Genomic DNA, 6000 nt, shown 5'->3' on the forward strand with positions numbered 1-6000 from the left:
TGTGTTCAACCCCCCCCCCCGTCTCTGCGCCCCTCATGCCAGGGCCCCTCCTCACCCTGTGTTCAACCCCCCCCCCGTCTCTGCGCCCTTCATGCCAGGGCCCCTCCTCACCCTGTGTTCAACCCCCCCCCCCGTCTCTGCGCCCTTCATGCCAGGGCCCCTCCTCACCCTGTGTTCAACCCCCCCCCCGTCTCTGCGCCCCTCAGGCCAGGGCCCCTCCTCACCCTGTGTTCAACCCCCCCCCCCGTCTCTGCGCCCTTCATGCCAGGGCCCCTCCTCACCCTGTGTTCAACCCCCCCCCCGTCTCTGCGCCCTTCATGCCAGGGCCCCTCCTCACCCTGTGTTCAACCCCCCCCCCCCCCGTCTCTGCGCCCTTCATGCCAGGGCCCCTCCTCACCCTGTGTTCAACCCCCCCCGCGTCTCTGCGCCCTTCATGCCAGGGCCCCTCCTCACCCTGTGTTCAACCCCCCCCCCGTCTCTGCGCCCTTCATGCCAGGGCCCCTCCTCACCCTGTGTTCAACCCCCCCCCCCCCCGTCTCTGCGCCCTTCATGCCAGGGCCCCTCCTCACCCTGTGTTCAACCCCCCCCCCCCCCCGTCTCTGCGCCCTTCATGCCAGGGCCCCTCCTCACCCTGTGTTCAACCCCCCCCCCCGTCTCTGCGCCCTTCATGCCAGGGCCCCTCCTCACCCTGTGTTCACCCCCCCCCCCGTCTCTGCGCCCTTCATGCCAGGGCCCCTCCTCACCCTGTGTTCAACCCCCCCCCCGTCTCTGCGCCCTTCATGCCAGGGCCCCTCCTCACCCTGTGTTCAACCCCCCCCCCCCCCCGTCTCTGCGCCCTTCATGCCAGGACCCCTCCTCACCCTGTGTTCAACCCCCCCCCCGTCTCTGCGCCCTTCATGCCAGGGCCCCTCCTCACCCTGTGTTCAACCCCCCCCCCGTCTCTGCGCCCTTCATGCCAGGGCCCCTCCTCACCCTGTATTCAACCCCCCCCCCCGTCTCTGCGCCCCTCAGGCCAGGGCCCCTCCTCACCCTGTGTTCAACCCCCCCCCCCGTCTCTGCGCCCTTCATGCCAGGGCCCCTCCTCACCCTGTGTTCAACCCCCCCCCCCGTCTCTGCGCCCTTCATACCAGGGCCCCTCCTCACCCTGTGTTCAACCCCCCCCCCCGTCTCTGCGCCCTTCATGCCAGGGCCTCTCCTCACCCTGTGTTCAACCCCCCCCCCGTCTCTGCGCCCTTCATGCCAGGGCCCCTCCTCACCCTGTGTTCACCCCCCCCCCCCCCGTCTCTGCGCCCTTCATGCCAGGGCCCCTCCTCACCCTGTGTTCAAACCCCCCCCCGTCTCTGCGCCCCTCAGGCCAGGGCCCCTCCTCACCCTGTGTTCAACCCCCCCCCCCGTCTCTGCGCCCTTCATGCCAGGGCCCCTCCTCACCCTGTGTTCAACCCCCCCCCCCGTCTCTGCGCCCCTCAGGCCAGGGCCCCTCCTCACCCTGTGTTCAACCCCCCCCCCGTCTCTGCGCCCTTCATGCCAGGGCCCCTCCTCACCCTGTGTTCAAACCCCCCCCCCGTCTCTGCGCCCTTCATGCCAGGGCCCCTCCTCACCCTGTGTTCAACCCCCCCCCCCCCGTCTCTGCGCCCTTCATGCCAGGGCCCCTCCTCACCCTGTGTTCAACCCCCCCCCCCGTCTCTGCGCCCCTCATGCCAGGGCCCCTCCTCACCCTGTGTTCAACCCCCCCCCCGTCTCTGCGCCCTTCATGCCAGGGCCCCTCCTCACCCTGTGTTCAACCCCCCCCCCCGTCTCTGCGCCCTTCATGCCAGGGCCCCTCCTCACCCTGTGTTCAACCCCCCCCCCCGTCTCTGCGCCCCTCAGGCCAGGGCCCCTCCTCACCCTGTGTTCAACCCCCCCCCCCCCCGTCTCTGCGCCCTTCATGCCAGGGCCCCTCCTCACCCTGTGTTCAACCCCCCCCCCCGTCTCTGCGCCCTTCATGCCAGGGCCCCTCCTCACCCTGTGTTCAACCCCCCCCCCCCCGTCTCTGCGCCCTTCATGCCAGGGCCCCTCCTCACCCTGTGTTCAACCCCCCCCGCGTCTCTGCGCCCTTCATGCCAGGGCCCCTCCTCACCCTGTGTTCAACCCCCCCCCCGTCTCTGCGCCCTTCATGCCAGGGCCCCTCCTCACCCTGTGTTCAACCCCCCCCCCCCCCGTCTCTGCGCCCTTCATGCCAGGGCCCCTCCTCACCCTGTGTTCAACCCCCCCCCCCCCCCGTCTCTGCGCCCTTCATGCCAGGGCCCCTCCTCACCCTGTGTTCAACCCCCCCCCCGTCTCTGCGCCCTTCATGCCAGGGCCCCTCCTCACCCTGTGTTCACCCCCCCCCCCGTCTCTGCGCCATTCATGCCAGGGCCCCTCCTCACCCTGTGTTCAACCCCCCCCCCCCGTCTCTGCGCCCTTCATGCCAGGGCCCCTCCTCACCCTGTGTTCAACCCCCCCCCCCCCCGTCTCTGCGCCCTTCATGCCAGGACCCCTCCTCACCCTGTGTTCAACCCCCCCCCCCGTCTCTGCGCCCTTCATGCCAGGGCCCCTCCTCACCCTGTGTTCAACCCCCCCCCCGTCTCTGCGCCCTTCATGCCAGGGCCCCTCCTCACCCTGTGTTCAACCCCCCCCCGTCTCTGCGCCCCTCAGGCCAGGGCCCCTCCTCACCCTGTGTTCAACCCCCCCCCCCCGTCTCTGCGCCCTTCATGCCAGGGCCCCTCCTCACCCTGTGTTCAACCCCCCCCCCCGTCTCTGCGCCCTTCATACCAGGGCCCCTCCTCACCCTGTGTTCAACCCCCCCCCCCCCGTCTCTGCGCCCTTCATGCCAGGGCCCCTCCTCACCCTGTGTTCAACCCCCCCCCCGTCTCTGCGCCCTTCATGCCAGGGCCCCTCCTCACCCTGTGTTCACCCCCCCCCCCCCCCGTCTCTGCGCCCTTCATGCCAGGGCCCCTCCTCACCCTGTGTTCAAACCCCCCCCCCCCCCGTCTCTGCGCCCCTCAGGCCAGGGCCCCTCCTCACCCTGTGTTCAACCCCCCCCCCGTCTCTGCGCCCTTCATGCCAGGGCCCCTCCTCACCCTGTGTTCAACCCCCCCCCCGTCTCTGCGCCCCTCAGGCCAGGGCCCCTCCTCACCCTGTGTTCAACCCCCCCCCCCGTCTCTGCGCCCTTCATGTCAGGGCCCCTCCTCACCCTGTGTTCAAACCCCCCCCCCCCGTCTCTGCGCCCTTCATGCCAGGGCCCCTCCTCACCCTGTGTTCAACCCCCCCCCCGTCTCTGCGCCCTTCATGCCAGGGCCCCTCCTCACCCTGTGTTCAACCCCCCCCCCCGTCTCTGCGCCCTTCATGCCAGGGCCCCTCCTCACCCTGTGTTCACCCCCCCCCCCCCCGTCTCTGCGCCCTTCATGCCAGGGCCCCTCCTCACCCTGTGTTCACCCCCCCCCCCCGTCTCTGCGCCCTTCATGCCAGGGCCCCTCCTCACCCTGTGTTCAACCCCCCCCCGTCTCTGCGCCCCTCAGGCCAGGGCCCCTCCTCACCCTGTGTTCAACCCCCCCCCGTCTCTGCGCCCTTCATGCCAGGGCCCCTCCTCACCCTGTGTTCAACCCCCCCCCGTCTCTGCGCCCTTCATGCCAGGGCCCCTCCTCACCCTGTGTTCAACCCCCCCCCGTCTCTGCGCCCTTCATGCCAGGGCCCCTCCTCACCCTGTGTTCAACCCCCCCCCGTCTCTGCGCCCTTCATGCCAGGGCCCCTCCTCACCCTGTGTTCAACCCCCCCCCCGTCTCTGCGCCCTTCATGCCAGGGCCCCTCCTCACCCTGTGTTCAACCCCCCCCCCCGTCTCTGCGCCCCTCAGGCCAGGGCCCCTCCTCACCCTGTGTTCAACCCCCCCCCCCGTCTCTGCGCCCTTCATGCCAGGGCCCCTCCTCACCCTGTGTTCAACCCCCCCCCCCCCCGTCTCTGCGCCCTTCATACCAGGGCCCCTCCTCACCCTGTGTTCAACCCCCCCCCCCGTCTCTGCGCCCTTCATGCCAGGGCCCCTCCTCACCCTGTGTTCAACCCCCCCCCCGTCTCTGCGCCCTTCATGCCAGGGCCCCTCCTCACCCTGTGTTCACCCCCCCCCCCGTCTCTGCGCCCTTCATGCCAGGGCCCCTCCTCACCCTGTGTTCACCCCCCCCCCCGTCTCTGCGCCCTTCATGCCAGGGCCCCTCCTCACCCTGTGTTCAACCCCCCCCCCCGTCTCTGCGCCCCTCAGGCCAGGGCCCCTCCTCACCCTGTGTTCAACCCCCCCCCCCGTCTCTGCGCCCTTCATGCCAGGGCCCCTCCTCACCCTGTGTTCAAACCCCCCCCCCCCCGTCTCTGCGCCCTTCATGCCAGGGCCCCTCCTCACCCTGTGTTCAACCCCCCCCCCGTCTCTGCGCCCTTCATGCCAGGGCCCCTCCTCACCCTGTGTTCAACCCCCCCCCCGTCTCTGCGCCCTTCATGCCAGGGCCCCTCCTCACCCTGTGTTCAACCCCCCCCCCCGTCTCTGCGCCCTTCATGCCAGGGCCCCTCCTCACCCTGTGTTCAACCCCCCCCCGTCTCTGCGCCCTTCATGCCAGGGCCCCTCCTCACCCTGTGTTCAACCCCCCCCCCCGTCTCTGCGCCCTTCATGCCAGGGCCCCTCCTCACCCTGTGTTCAACCCCCCCCCGTCTCTGCGCCCTTCATGCCAGGGCCCCTCCTCACCCTGTGTTCAACCCCCCCCCCGTCTCTGCGCCCTTCATGCCAGGGCCCCTCCTCACCCTGTGTTCACCCCCCCCCCCCGTCTCTGCGCCCTTCATGCCAGGGCCCCTCCTCACCCTGTGTTCAAAACCCCCCCCCCCCCGTCTCTGCGCCCTTCATGCCAGGGCCCCTCCTCACCCTGTGTTCACCCCCCCCCCCGTCTCTGCGCCCTTCATGCCAGGGCCCCTCCTCACCCTGTGTTCACCCCCCCCCCCGTCTCTGCGCCCTTCATGCCAGGGCCCCTCCTCACCCTGTGTTCAACCCCCCCCCCGTCTCTGCGCCCTTCATGCCAGGGCCCCTCCTCACCCTGTGTTCACCCCCCCCCCGTCTCTGCGCCCTTCATGCCAGGGCCCCTCCTCACCCTGTGTTCAACCCCCCCCCGTCTCTGCGCCCTTCATGCCAGGGCCCCTCCTCACCCTGTGTTCACCCCCCCCCCCCGTCTCTGCGCCCTTCATGCCAGGGCCCCTCCTCACCCTGTGTTCAAACCCCCCCCCCCCCCGTCTCTGCGCCCTTCATGCCAGGGCCCCTCCTCACCCTGTGTTCACCCCCCCCCCCCCCCCGTCTCTGCGCCCCTCAGGCCAGGGCCCCTCCTCACCCTGTGTTCAACCCCCCCCCCCGTCTCTGCGCCCTTCATGCCAGGGCCCCTCCTCACCCTGTGTTCAACCCCCCCCCCCGTCTCTGCGCCCTTCATGCCAGGGCCCCTCCTCACCCTGTGTTCAACCCCCCCCCCGTCTCTGCGCCCTTCATGCCAGGGCCCCTCCTCACCCTGTGTTCAACCCCCCCCCCCGTCTCTGCGCCCTTCATGCCAGGGCCCCTCCTCACCCTGTGTTCACCCCCCCCCCCCGTCTCTGCGCCCCTCAGGCCAGGGCCCCTCCTCACCCTGTGTTCAACCCCCCCCCCCCCGCATCAGGAGGCGCCCACAGCCCGAAGGGGGAACAACACGCGCGGGCTGAATGTTTGTGACGCGACCGCAGAGGCGGGGGGGGGGGGGCAGCGCGCGGCCCCGAGCCCCAGCGCCGGACTCACCCGCAGCGCAGGACGGCGGGTCACGGCCCCTCCCCGAGCGAGTAACGGCCCCAACGGCTCCCAGCCCAGGGAGCGCGGCGCATGCGCAGCAACCGCAACGAGCTCCGCTACCTTCCCCTTAGCGGCGGGGCCTGAGCAGGGCCGGGAGTGACAGCGGCGAAGCCGAATGGGGGGGGGGGGTGGCGCCGTCACACCGCGC

At 71.0% G+C, this 6000-nt stretch overlaps 1 protein-coding gene across 1 annotated transcript in view; it reads right to left on the reverse strand.

Annotated features, from left to right (window-relative positions):
- The window catches only part of LOC149522631 (uncharacterized), a 37392-nt gene extending 31392 nt beyond the window's left edge, over positions 1-6000 (reverse strand). Inside the window, exon 1 of the mRNA XM_089771001.1 lies at positions 5802-6000. The gene's annotated coding sequence lies outside the window, so the exon portion shown is untranslated. The remainder of the gene's footprint in view (positions 1-5801) is intronic.

Source organism: Pelodiscus sinensis, chromosome 19 (assembly GCF_052426305.1).
Source record: "Pelodiscus sinensis isolate ZL-2025 chromosome 19, ASM5242630v1, whole genome shotgun sequence".
Lineage (NCBI taxonomy): Eukaryota > Metazoa > Chordata > Testudines > Trionychidae > Pelodiscus > Pelodiscus sinensis.